The sequence below is a fragment of the Parus major genome, chromosome 5 (assembly GCF_001522545.3).
Source record: "Parus major isolate Abel chromosome 5, Parus_major1.1, whole genome shotgun sequence".
Taxonomy (NCBI): domain Eukaryota; kingdom Metazoa; phylum Chordata; class Aves; order Passeriformes; family Paridae; genus Parus; species Parus major.
Window position 1 is genome coordinate 46586130 of NC_031774.1, and position 14021 is coordinate 46600150.

At 39.4% G+C, this 14021-nt stretch overlaps 1 long non-coding RNA gene across 3 annotated transcripts; it reads right to left on the reverse strand.

Annotated features, from left to right (window-relative positions):
• Positions 1-4618: 4618 nt before the first annotated feature.
• Positions 4619-12890, reverse strand: LOC117244585. Of its 3 annotated transcripts, none has more exons than XR_004497964.1 (3): positions 12405-12890; positions 10212-10680; positions 4619-6975 (listed from the first exon to the last, which is right to left on the reverse strand). It is a non-coding gene; the product is annotated as an uncharacterized LOC117244585 (long non-coding RNA). The 3 variants fall into 3 exon arrangements; XR_004497963.1 differs by having other exon boundaries at positions 7357-10680; XR_004497962.1 differs by having other exon boundaries at positions 4619-10680.
• Between the last annotated feature and the right edge of the window lie 1131 nt (positions 12891-14021).

The window sequence follows — 14021 nt, forward strand, 5'->3', positions numbered from 1 at the left end:
CTTAAAGAGACAGCGCCCCTTTCTGGGCCCGGCCCGGCCGGGGGGCGTGGCCCGGGGATGCGCCGTGGGATTTTGGTTTTCTAGGGAGGAGCAGTTTTACGCAGTTCTTACATTTCCTATTGGTGCTACTAAAAGTGGTTGGTCAGTGCATCTTTCACAGAAAAAAGGTTCCAAGTAAACATGAGTCTTCAGTGCAAAACCAAGGATCTTCCTTCTTCCAGCATTTGCAAGTATCTGCAGGGATTAAACAGCGTTTGCAATAATAGCTATCTCATATTTAACTTTCTTTTGCAGGAGGCAAAAGGCAGGCAATGCAAGCATGGGCTGACATTCTAATTTTGGGGTTGTGCATCTCTAAATACTGAAGCAGCTGTTCTGTGCTTCAGAGGAAGAATCTTTCAGTCTGAATTACTGTGCTGTCTCTCAGTAAAGTATTTCCCCGTTGTTGTTTTTCCCCCTTCATCTGAAACGATCACGATTTGAGCCTGAACATTTTTCTCTGTCTCTCCAGGAATGGAAAGCATGGCCTTTACAATAACGAAGTCCTTCACAGAGGGGTGGGATTGCAGTACCTGCAATCCTGAGCTGGGGTGCGGATGATGCTTCTGTGATGACGCTTTCTGTGAACCAGCCCTGGAGCCCTGTGCAGTGGGAACTGCTCAGCGAGTTCTGCTGACTCACATTGCCACAACAAATGTGGTTTTATAACTTCAGCAGATTATTGGAAAAATGGTACAAGTATCCATGTGAAGGAAAGAAGGGTGAAAGCCTTAAGAAATATGAAAGGGGCAATTGATTTAGGGAGTTGGTAGAAAGCATTTTACATTCCTGTCGTTACTCACATGAACACTGCAGTCATCTTGACCCAAGAGTACATTGGAAAATAGGCAAGGAATGGAAACACCTGCAAACAGCTCATACCAATGGTTTTTGAAAATATATCATAATATTTTTTCTCCAGTTGTGGTTGCTTTGAGAAATATCTTTATTTTTCTCCTTCATCTTATTTGCCACTGATATGTTCTAACCTTTATTTTACAGAACACTTTTTATCTTAATCATATTCACACATTTTTTCAGCTTATTAATTAATGTAATTAGAATTAGTAAATGTACTTTGATAGCATGATCCTTGCTGCAGAATGTTTCACTGATATTTAAACATTTTATAGGAGCATGGTAATTTTGGAAAAAAATTTGTAACTCAAAAATAGAAGACTTTATCGAACATTATCAAATTAATATGAGAATCCAGAAACAAACTGACTTGGGTTTCTTGTTATGAAGTGTTTCATTTTGCCAATATCAGTGCTTTATTTCAGCTATCATTTCACTGGACTTATTTTAGACATTATTAAAATTTGCATCTGTATATTAAGCTCAAAATTTATATTTGTATCAGAATTTAATATGAATGTATTGAAACATGAAATTATTGAAGTCAGCCTCCCAAATTATTTATTTTTGAATGTTTTTTTCTTTAAGAAATGTCATAGCTTCAGACCAATCTAAAATACAGTCTGGAGGGACAGAAATATTTATGTACTTTTTTCCAGATGTGGGAGAGCAGGTTTTTAGAGGTGTTGAGCATTCCTAGCTCCTCTGGAAATGAAGCACATTCACTAAGAAGGAGGAATTTACTTTGCTGCAATATAGACAAACTTGAATGACATATATCAAAGACCAGGTTCAATCTTCAGATGGAGAAGACTGGTAAATGCCTTCATTTCAAACTACACTTTTTGAATCTTAATCCTTGAACAACTGCATATGTGGGAAACATATTTCACCTGATGTGCCACTGTACTACATCTTGCTGCAAAATGTTGCTAAATAAATTACAAACCTGTGTTTACATTGCAGAGCTTGTTCAGGCAATGCCAAACCTTCAACCACAGGAAGCCCCAGGGTAATGTTCACGAAATTCCTGATCAGGAGCAAGCTGACTATTCATGTGACTTTCTAAGGCCCAACTCTGAAAGCTGCAGCTCATGAGCTGCTTCATGCTAATTAAAGGAGTGAGGGTTGATTAGGATCTTGAGCCCTCTGGCAATCAGAAGTATCTTCCTCTTCATCTTAACTTCAGCTACAGCCCAAAGCAGGTTTCCCTTGTTTAGCTGGAACCTCTCACACCTTGTCTTCTAGCCTTTTCAACAAATACAGGGGCTCTGACAAGACTGGATACTTGCAATGTGGCACAAGTTAATGGAATTCCATGGAAATTCATTTAATAATAACATGAGACCTCTCTGCTTGATTAGTTATCAAAATATATTTTCTCAGTATTTTTTGAATTATTTTTTCAGCACCTGGCAGAAGTCATGATAGGATCTTTTGCAATGAGCAGGAAGAAGGTGGTGAAGTGATTTACATTGCCTGCAGTTTAGGGTTTTTTACTTTTATTTACATATTTTCTTATGACAGGATATTTGTAACTATCCTGCTGTGGATGGGCAGGAGAGAGGGCTGAGCCCTCTGTATCAGTCTCCCCTTTCTCCAGTCAGTCAAACCACCAAGTCAGATCATGTGCCAACACAGCACTGCTGGAATAAGGTTGTAGGTAGGAGGGAACACAAGGAAAACTCTGCATGTGCTGCACTACAATTTCTGGGCCCTGTGAGAGGGAGACTCAGAGTAGTCCAGGTTCTGCATGTGGAACTTGTCATCACCAGTGAGGCAGACAGAGAGAAGTGTATGAGAAGCACGGTGGGCTGCCATTTCCTCAGGTCTCTGCTACATCTACAACCAATTCATCATTGCAAGTTTCATCAAAAGGATAGATAGGATTTCTTTCCACAGTGGTGCACTAGAGGATGTGTGTGACAGAAGCTGAGTTTCTACAATTTATGGTTGTTTTTTGCTTAATTTCTGGCAAAACACATCCTGCAGCTATTGTCTGGAAACTTTTCTAAATGTACTCTTGGCCAGCAGCTTTTAAATGATAAATCAGTGAAGGTTAGTCCTGGGGGTGAGAGCTCATTACTGATGTCTGAATTCAAACATACCACAGCTATCCCTTGCCAAGAACCACACAACAGCTGCCCATTGTGGGGCTCTGGTCACGGCTCCCAGGAGGTGCCCTCTGGCACCTGATGCTGCCCAGCTGCTCTGCTCTGAAGGACTGAGTGTCCATGGAGATGGCACAGGACAGACCTTACCAGCTGGAAATCAGTCATGGCACAGTCAGCTAAATCAGGTGTTGCTGTTCAGAGCCACAGTTCCTCCAAAAACTGCCACTTGTTCTCACTTTTGGCCACATCCTCCTTCACAACAGTTGATGTGCTTATGTGGCTGTGAAAGAACAGAATAAGGAAGCCAGGAACTAAGATGGACTTAAACAAACTCAGGAAGTTAACAACAGTATTTAAGTCTTAGCCTAAACCAATTCCTTAGTCTGGATCACCATTCTTTTTCCTACCTTTTCATAGTGGCATAAGACAGCGAAGAAGTTGGAAAAAAGAAGCCAGGAAGAGAAAGCATCAAACTGCCTCTTTTTGTGGCAATCCCAATTCACAGCAGCAGCAGGGATGGGGAAGGCATGGTTCACCTTTACTCCCTCACTCACCTGACAACCTATGCAGTTTATGCTTCAGTATTTTGATTTTATAAAGAAAAGGATTAATAAGCACTGCCTGAGGCTTATTGGTATTTCTGATCTTTTAGAGATCAGAAGGAATTCAGCTAGAAGAGCTCAAAACCCTTCCAAAAGAGGGTAACAACGCCTGGCAGATGACCAGCCTGTGCAGGGCCACTCAAGGATTCCTGAGCTTGCATCAGCCCCAATGGAGTGCTGCTTAGATGGCTGCCTATCACCCTGAGAGCACAGCAAGCTCTTCTGTACCAGCCATGGAAACAGGATAACTATAGGGTTTTTTGAAACTGCAAGAAAACCACCTGCAAGAAAGGTACATCTTACTTTATATACATCTCAAAAAATTCTCTATCCTGAGCTCTGATGAATGTGTATGCTGCAGGAAAGTAAGAAAAGGTCTGGCTGCCAAGTTTGCTTGCTTGTCATGTAGCATGTTTGGGACAGACTCTGTATAAGCTCATAAGCCAAGGAAAGCATTTCATCAATGAATAAATTATTTAAAGCCACAAAAAAAATCTATGTGGCCAAGACAAAAGATGACAAAATCCTGTGCCAGTATAATTATGTCAGTAGGAACAGACTTTTTCAAACTGAATAACTTCTGCTAGTCAAAACTCAGCTGTGGACAGAGACACAGCTACATTACTGAAGCTCCCTTGCCTTTACTATGTCAATCAGCTTCATGGAGAAAATGCTCATACAAACTCTTTCAATACAGACACATGGAGATATATATACTTAGGTGATTACTTTAACGTAGTTAAAATTATTCAAACTTTATGTGTAAAGAGCTTTATGTGTTAGGAAATCCTGAAAGATTGTTCTCTGACGAATTTGGGTGACCTCACAGTTTATTAGGGTTTGGATTGAGACTTGGATAAGGATTAGGTTGCAGTGAGGTTTTCTCCACCTATGGTTTCATGCTAAAAGAGTTTCTGCTTATAGCTGTTTGTGATTTTTTAATCAGGTGTACCTATAACAATTCTGGGAGTATGCTTATAGCAAAATGAACCATCTCACCACATATTTTGCATTGCTGTAATTTATTATTTAAAAAAAAACAGTGTAGCTATTTTTAATATCATGAATGTAAATCAGATTTATATGGACACATAACTCATACATATAAATTCATATAAAGTGACCTGGACATATATGAATCCTATATGTGCCATATTTTGCTGGCTTACATCTGTCTTTGGTTCTCCTGTTGAGAACACGTTCAAGGTGACCTAAAGAACATGTTTTCATTCCAGTGGTTCTACACTTCCTTGAGTTGTTTGGGGCTACAGTTAGACCTTTTAAACTGCTAAAACTGAGAAAACAGGAAAGATACAAGTCTGGTGTGGGCCACACCATCACTTGCACTTTCTTCTCATGCTCATGGCCCCAGTGATTGAGGACCCTTTTCCTGTTTTGTTTAAATGCTTCCTTAGAGTTCACCAACAGTTCACAGGCCATTGTGCTTGCTGATTTTGTACAGTCCCATCAGGAGACACTGGCTTTCTTCCCTGGGAAGGGCAGAAATTTACATCTTTTTCAAAAGCTACCACTATGTATAGTCTTACAAGTGCAAAAATAATAGATGCAGAAAAGCATTTCCAAAGCCCCATGCCAGCAGTATTCCAAATTCTACTAACTTTAGTGTATTAAAGAAAAAACCCCAAACAAACTAAATCCCTCTGATAGTATCTCCAGCATATGTGAGCATGTTACAGAAGGACACACCTCATTTTTGCCAGTGACATATAGAAGAAACTCAAGCTTCATTGACAAGATGTAAGAAAGCTTTTGGAAACAACCCCAATCCTAACCAAAATGAGCTTCCCTTGGACAGACAAGAGTTCTTTTGGACGTGCCACAACCAAACTGAAGTTAACTAAAGATGCTCCTGAGTGATAATCCAGAAGCACAGTTGGGAAAGACTTGCTTTGGGTCAGGTGCTGTTCCTCTTGTGTTCACAAACTTTTCATACTTAGGCATCAGTAGTGCACTGCCTTGAATCCTACTTACTACTTTCCTAGAGGCAGGAATATAACCTGTCTTGCTCCACCAGTCACTCCCTGTCCTCGGATTTTTCCCACTCAGAGTGCATTTCAAAACATTATCTAATCCTCACACTCAGACTAAAATCCCCACACTCAATAACCAAAAGAGGCTTTTTTTCCTTTCTTGCTCAAGTACCAGTCTCATACCCAAAGATTAAACTATACACATACATCTCCACATTTCCAACACTCTGTCCTGTTAACATCCCATTTCTACCTCCTACTACATGCAGCCTTTCATGTAGCAAAGAACTGGAAATTCAGGAGAAAAGTAAGTTATAGAAAACAGGAGCTAATCATCTGTAGTGTGAAAGGAAAAAGGGGAAAAAACCCAAGCCAAATTAACATCAACAAAAAGAGCTGGAATAAATCAACTGAGACCACAATTTGGTTACAGCTCTGAGCATTTACTAGATGCTCAGGCTTGTAAAGTGAAATAGATAGCTCATTTAGAATCACAAACTTTCAGACATTTCAGATTGCCTAGATCCTGTAAGACGCTTGCATTTGCATAGATGATAAATTTGGTTAATACTTGTTGTGTCACTGTACTATTGAATTTATTATCTCACATACTCAGTGTCTGACAGTCTGTAAATAAAGCTTAGGCAATGAGCCCATCTGAATGCAGGACCTGTTATAATCCCATAGTGTCATTATGGAGCTGCCTGCACAAGTACTGCTTCCCAATCACTTTTCTGACAGCTAAAAGGGACGCTTCCATAGACAGGATCACAGCAAATATTCCTAGTGGTTCTGAACAGGCCACTTCTATGCTTCATATTAATGTACCACATGTACAAGAGCTGACTTTAGAGTTGAACATACAATGCCAATGCTTCTCTTTGGGATTTTCCCTTCTCTCAGAGCTTCTGGAGAGGGGAAGGAATGTTAGTGACTGAATGGATGAAGACTGTTTGCCTTGAGCCTCAGTTTTCTGGTGTTACCTCTGAAGAAACTTTTCACATGGATGAAATATTTGTCCTAACCTGTGCCTATGAAGATTCCCGTTGTTTGATAAGGGATGAGCTAACATTGTACCTATCATCCTTGTCCCTTCATCAGAACCCAATTTCCATTACCAAAGTGCCAACTGTCCCAATACATATAGAAGCCCAATGTCTAAGAGGTCTATGTACTTGTTTCTGAAGTTGTGCAATAAATACAGATACACACACACTCTCTTTGCTATTTATTTGGGAAAACAAGCTAAACAAATCAGATGGAGGACAAGTTAGAAGAATGTTCTTCTTGAACTCTCAACACTTTGTGTAGTGGTTATTTCTGTTCCATTTGCACCAAGCCTATGAAGTGGGATTCTTTTCACATGGAGGCCTGCCAGGAGAAATCAGAGAAGCTGAGGAACACCCTAAACCAGAGCAAAGCACTCATGCCACCATTTAGACATCAGAGGCCTCAGGATGTGCCAAGGAGCTGTCATAAAAGTGTTTCAAGCACTTAAGTAAATTTACAGCTACTTGGACTAGAGAGTTCTCTCAAGAAAATGATTTTATAAGTCAAATAATTAAAAGTTAGCCCAGATGTCTTGAGGTAAAGTTGATAGTGGTTTCAGGTTAGATTTTGGCTACTCTGCAAAACCAAAAGAACCTGCCAGAAGGATTGACCACAATTTGTAGGATATCTTCTGAAGATGATGAAGCCTGGACTGGGATGGGGGAGAATAATTGGCATGTGAGTCTTGTCAAAGGATCTCACCTATTCAATCTTGAGAGAATTCAAACCTGAACTCTTCTTTGCTGATCATTTCCACTTGCTATCAATGACAATAGCCCCAAAAGACTGGTTTACTTTCACTGCACACAGCTGCAAAAAGGAGAACATGCAGCTGCCACAGACTTTTCTACAGTTACAAAACTATTGTGTTGCTGGCTAATGTTGGTGGGGTTTTGGGGGGCCTTATTTGTGCAGATTTCCAGAGAAGGGGCATCTACACCTTCTGTTCTGCTGTTCTTCCTGATCCTGCTGGGTTAGGGTGCCCACCAGTGCAGTGCTGGCTAAGCAAGTCTCTAAGCTAATTTTCACTGTGTGATGCCACTCCAGAAAAGCATCAGGCTGCCTAATTTCACCAAGCTAAAGATTTTCCACTGCTTCAGAGGCTGTTCTTGCCTTTCAAGAACATGCAACAAGCTGAGAATTACAGTTTCTAGCTAGTGAAAAAAGAATGATAGAAGATGAAAAAACCTTGAAATTGTAACTTCTGCTTCAACATCCAGATCAAGATAGGTTTAAGTTTGCATCACAATCCACTGCAACATCATCATTTATGCACTGGATTCACCAGTGAAACACTTCAACTGGTAACAATCACGCAGAACACAATAAACTCCTGGCAAACAAGCTCTGCACTATGTAGAGGCATCATTTTAGTACGGAGGTGCTCTAACTCTTATTAAACAAAGCAGTGCAGAAATGCACCTACAGTGACACACTAATTTAAGCAAGATACTTTTTCATGTGGAGAAGGTTGGTTTGGATGCACTTAAACTTGTTACATAAACTTGTTACAGTCTTATAGCAGCATATTTCTTTACCTTCTCAGTACCTTCATGTTGTTACGATGACTATGTTTACATTCTGTTGGTGAAAGGCAAATCAAGCATATATTTGTGTGGAGAAGTGGACATTTCCCCTCTCTAAGAATGCCAACAAATGCAGTAATAAATGTGCTAAGCTGGAGACATTTAAATATTCACTTGGAATTGTATGGCAGAGTATGACAGTAAGCATTACTGAAATTAAATCTTATATAGCACACAGCAGCAGTGTCCTGGAGTAATTTTGATATAAAATTGTATTTTCTCCCAAATTTGCCCTAAACCAAGACAAGCACCTTAAAAATTCTGCACAGTAGGGGAAAAAATGTAGTGCCTTTTGTTTTAAAGATTTGCAAATACTGTTTAATGTGCTTTTGTTAAAAAAAATGCAAATACTTACTTACTAATAAATTATTGAAATATTCCCTTTGAGAGTAACCATCAACTGCTGTTAATATCTCTGTTCAAATGTTCAAGTCATTCTGGACCTCTATGCTGATTTCTGGTACAGATCTCTAGCATGGGCTTCAGAAAAAGGCCAATTCAGGTATAAGGCTAGGTGTGTACCTAAAAGTTTCACAGCTACAGTGAACTAACTTTTATCTTTCACTAAAGATAAACAGGACAACAATAGGAGCCCTCCATACACATGAGGATGAAGATTTACTTCAAATTAATGAGATCTGTACGAAAGCCTCCCCTCTCACGCTGACCGCTCAGCTGAGCTAGTGCACTTGTGGCAGCTGAGCTGAAATCGAGCACCTCAGTGACTAAAAAGGTGCTCTGCAGGTCTGGAGCTTGGATAAACCATCAGGCACTTCGGTCATTCAGTCTGTCTCTGACAGTGATTTCCCATTGCCTCAGACAAGTTCTGGGTTTTTATAATCTATGCAGACATTTCTGTGACTAAGAACCTATCAACCCTCACATTATATGGATGGATATCTCATAAATATGTCTCTTTCAGTACATTTTAATGTTAGTAACTATGGGTAATTCCTAACCTCTAACAGGACAGAGGAAAGAGGTTCCTAAAAGACACACATATAAACTTTTTTTTGTTTGATTGGTTTGGGTTGGGGTTTTGGGGCTTTTTTTTTTATTTGTTCATTGTTGTTTTGGTTTGGCTTTGTTTTTGAAAGGTTAGATTCTGCAAATCTTAAACAATATGCTGTCTACCTCCTCCAAACCTCCATCCTGGTCCATGTAAAAAATTTGGGATACTTTGAATTTGGGAACAGGCCCAATCTGAACTGAGTTCTTTCACTGTTTGTTCAGTAAAAGAAAGTTTCTGGAAAATCTAAATATAGATACTCCCTGCTGCATACAGTGTTACAGTCTAGAGCAAGATAGGTACACCCCGGAAACTGGGAATCTCAGAAGAAACAATAACTAAATCTCTTTAAAATAATTCTATGGTATTAATGACTTGCTTCACATAAGCAGCACTGAAGGAGAGATAAGTAGCAGAAATTTAAAAAAAAAGATCACTCCTCTTGCGAGGATGGAGCAGTCATTCTCTGAGATGGTCAGATGTTTCTCTTGGACTATCTATATGGACAGAAAAAGGATTCTGCTTTTCTTTTTAACATGGGTCATTTTTCAGTTAACTTGTTTATATGACCAAACATGCTTACAGCAGGAAACTCAGCATGGAAATTCAATAATTGTTCTTTTCTGGCAGTATGAACCAACTTTAGTTGAAAACACAGAAAAGCAGAATTCTCAGAAGTTTAATGGCAGCTTTGGAAGTGGACTTGGGGTGTTTTTTTTGTAGTATTTGTGGGGCTTTAATTCAAAATGACAAATTGTAATGAATAATGGTTTTGCTTAAATGCAATTTATAGCTGTTAACTGGTTTGACAAAAAATCTGTAAAAAAGCTCTCTTTCCTCCAAGGCCAGTACAATGCTGGGTCATATCACTGGAACTGTGAGATCAATATCTGCATTGCTTCTGCATAAACTGTATTTGCCATCTGTTTGAATAAATGTGACAGAGAGAAATAGTCCATTACCAGACACCTCTGTCCATATCCTTTCAGTATGTTTTGTCAGTTCTTGCTCAGCTTTGAAGCCACTTTGTAGCTGGCTGAAAACGAGAAGGTAAAAGCAAAGATTTTCTCTCTTTCTCGCCGGAATTGTTTTACAGCAGCCAATGCAGCCATGAGAGGTACATTCAGAGGTAACTAATGAATGAGGAGCAGCTCTGTAGTGAAGACTATGAGTTCAGTCTGAAATATCAAGGCCCTTCTTCATAAAAGACTCAGTTCTTTACAGGCACTTTGATAAAGGGTGTGTAATTCTTCCTTTGGCAGATGTTTACCGTGGATTTTTGAGAGAATGAGATAACTATTCCATTTGTAAACATTAAAAATTTTGTTAGAAAGATGATAAATATTTCTACAACTAAGAACAAAGTATGGATGGTATTCAAAGAACCTGGATAACGTGTTTGTCTGAAGCTTAACTCAGATGTTGCTGCTGCTGAAAAACAAACAGTAGAAGCAGAATTTCAGGAACTGAGAATTAAAGATTAAGATAATTTAAGGTCCCAAAAATTCAAAGTATACAAAGCAAGTTAAAAGTGGAAAATATCATCATTTAGCTCACTGAATAGTTCTGCATCATGTGGTCACTGTAGCCAAACCAGACAAATGTACTATTTCAATTTGAAATGAGAAGAAATAAAAGATATAATTTCCATCCTCTAGAAAAGTTTTTTGCATGCTCTCAAACGAATGTGCTACACTCTATAAGAAAAGTTGGAAAGCCTACTAATTTTGGTTTTGTAATCATCTCAGGTATTCTACCTTTGCTTTTCTCTTTTGGCCAGAATCTAAGCCTAGGAAAGACTTCCTATTAATACTGAGTTATGAAAACTTTGTTTGACTTAAAGATTACAACTAACCCTTCTGATTCCTCTTGTCAACCCTCATTTATCCTATGTAGTTTGTCAGCATCCTCTGCACCCTAACAGGTCTTAATAGCCTCAACAGTCCTCACTTGACCTCTCCCATGGGCTCAGAGCCCCAGTTTAGCCAAGCCATGTTCTTTCAGTTCATGCCTGACCTGTGTTGTATCAGTATATGTCCCCAGCTCAGGCATGGCTGTGTCATGTTTATCTGGATCTGGAGTTTCAGACTGATTTCTTAGCTTGACTTCAGCCTTGTCTCATCAGTATGGACCTTCATGGCAATTGCTAGGTGATGTCTGACCCTAGTTCTCACTGGATCTGACCCTAGCCTGTGGGCTGCCTTCACAGCTTGACCTCAGACCTGCCTTGCTCCTTGCCTGATGCTCTGTACTCCTGTCAGAATCCAGTGTGCCCTGCTTGCCTTGTGGCTCTGTGGGACTGGGCTTGGACAGTGAGGTTCTGGCCCATCACCTGTGTTATTTTGCTTGGCTCCTGCCCTCTGTGGAGCAGTCAACTCTTGCTGCTCCATTGCTTTTCTTTTTACCTCCAAAATAAACCAAATAATTCTATAAAAATACATTGCATGTCAAAACTAAGTGAACTACTTTTTTTTTTTTTTTTTTTTTTTTTTTTAATAATGCTACAAAATCCCATTACTAATTCTTTGATTCTGTTCACTAAATATTATTTACCTTGGATTAGAATTCCATCTTCTTCATTGGTTTCCCAAGCTGAATATCACCCTTTTGAGTCTCACCAGGTATATGTTCTCATTTCAAAATGCAGAGTTATGAGTTCTTTCCCCTTATTTTTACCAGCACTTGTGACTGGAATTTGTCTAAAGCTGAGAACAGTTGCTTCTTGTTCTACTCATTTTGGTATTATTCCCTCCCCCCTCAGAGACCTGCTGCTAAAATTAACCAACCAACAAACCCTCAGCTGAGCTATTTGCTCTGTCCCTTCCTATACTATGACAGAGATTAAGCATAACACTGAATTTATCACAGAAGACCCTTAGGTGAGTCTTTTAACCTACTTGGTTTGCAAGCAGGTTAAATCCTAAATCATCCTCTCTTTTTAACTCCAACCATTCAGTGAAAAGACAGGCTTCTTAAGTAGGAATAAGTTCCAAATTTCACTGATTTTTCTTCAGAATCTTAAGTGCAAAAGCAGGCTTAACACTTAGCACACGTATCCACTGCCAAGCCATACATTCACACAGTCACATAGTAATTCATACAGAAACCCTTTGACATCTAGGTGGGTAGTTTAAAATAAACTGGTTCATCATTACCTCTAACCTCAGTATAAGAAAATGCAACATAGCCATGTTTGAGTGGAAGGTCAGTCAGCCACAGAGGAGCTTTATTCACTTTTAGATCAACTGGGACCTCACCACCTGTAAGAATGGAAAGAATGGCATTTAGTTAAGAGAAGTGTCCCAGGGGTTATTAGCTGTATGGAGCTATTCATATCTACATCTGTCATCAGAACTACACTAGTGTAATTAGTGTAATTAGTAAAAAGGTTTATTTAAACTTTAGAAAGATAATGAAATCTTCATTCAACTAAAGCGTAAAATCTCTGACCTGGGAGTCAGGGTATTTCTCAGGCTGGCTCTGCCTGTGGTGCCAGGCGCCATCTGGTGTCACTTTTGGGCCTTCAGTTCAATGAGCATTAAAGCAATAACAACAATAATAACAAAAAAAACAAAACAAAACAAAACAAAACAAAACAAAAAAAAACTAAAAAAACAAAACCAAAACCAAATCCAACCAAACCAAACAAAAAACCCACCAACAAGCCCCCCCAACCCAAAAAAATAAACCCCAATTAACCAACAACAAATCAAAACCAAAAATAAAACAACAACAACAAAACCACAAAAAAAACCACACCAACCAAAAAACAAAACCCAAACCAGTACAACTTAAGGTGAAGTTGCTCTGTGACAGGGGGTTTGTATTTCTGACTCTTGTGGGCTCTCAGCAGCGTCCCTTTTCTCTACAGATTACTGCAGCTCTGTGCATTTCTTCATCAGCTGTCCTGACTATAATCCAAAACACCACTTTCTAATGCTTTTCATTGAAACATAGCAGGAAAAGCCATCATAGATTTGATTTTGCAGCAATTCTTATATATTTTGTCACATGCACCTACTGCATCCCCAAGAAAAGTGGCAGAAGATCCTATGTATTTATACATAAACAAAAAAGTCATTGCTTTAGCGTATTTTGTTTCTCATTGGGTATTCCTTTTTAAATCCTTTTTTTTGCCTCCTTAACGACAGCTGCCTGACAGTGAATTGTGACCACTGCTGTTTTCTCTGTAAGAAACTATAGTTTACTCATGACTTTAGGATACAATTTAGTAACAGGTTTCACTTCATATGTAACGCGATGCAGTTTCGGCTTTAACTGGCAAGAAATTCACATCACACAGTTCCTGAATTCAGGCAAACACGTTCTGCACACACAAATTCTCCCAAAATCATCCCTGTCATTGAATAGCACCCACCTGACTGCATAATTTTGCTGTAAATTTAAATGATCTTTCAGCGTCATTAAAAGCATTTCTCTAGATCATAGAAACTTATGGGCCTTAAAGTTGATATGGTCCCAGCCCTAGCTGGGATAATAAGCATATAATATCTCCTGATAATTTAATTTAATAGAAATAATCCACTAAGTCCTGTTTATGTATAAGCATATACTGGGGTTTGGCTACACGTTTGCCTTTTGCTGGACTTGGACTGTTTCAGTCTCTATGGTAACTCCTCAGTAATCTTTGTTGTTACTTCCCTCAACGAGCTCGCGCCAAAACACAAGAGTTTTGTACCCCCGCGAAGGAGCCGGGCGCCGCCTCAGGGCCACGCCGCCATTTTGGGCGAGGCCACTCCGGCCACAGAGGG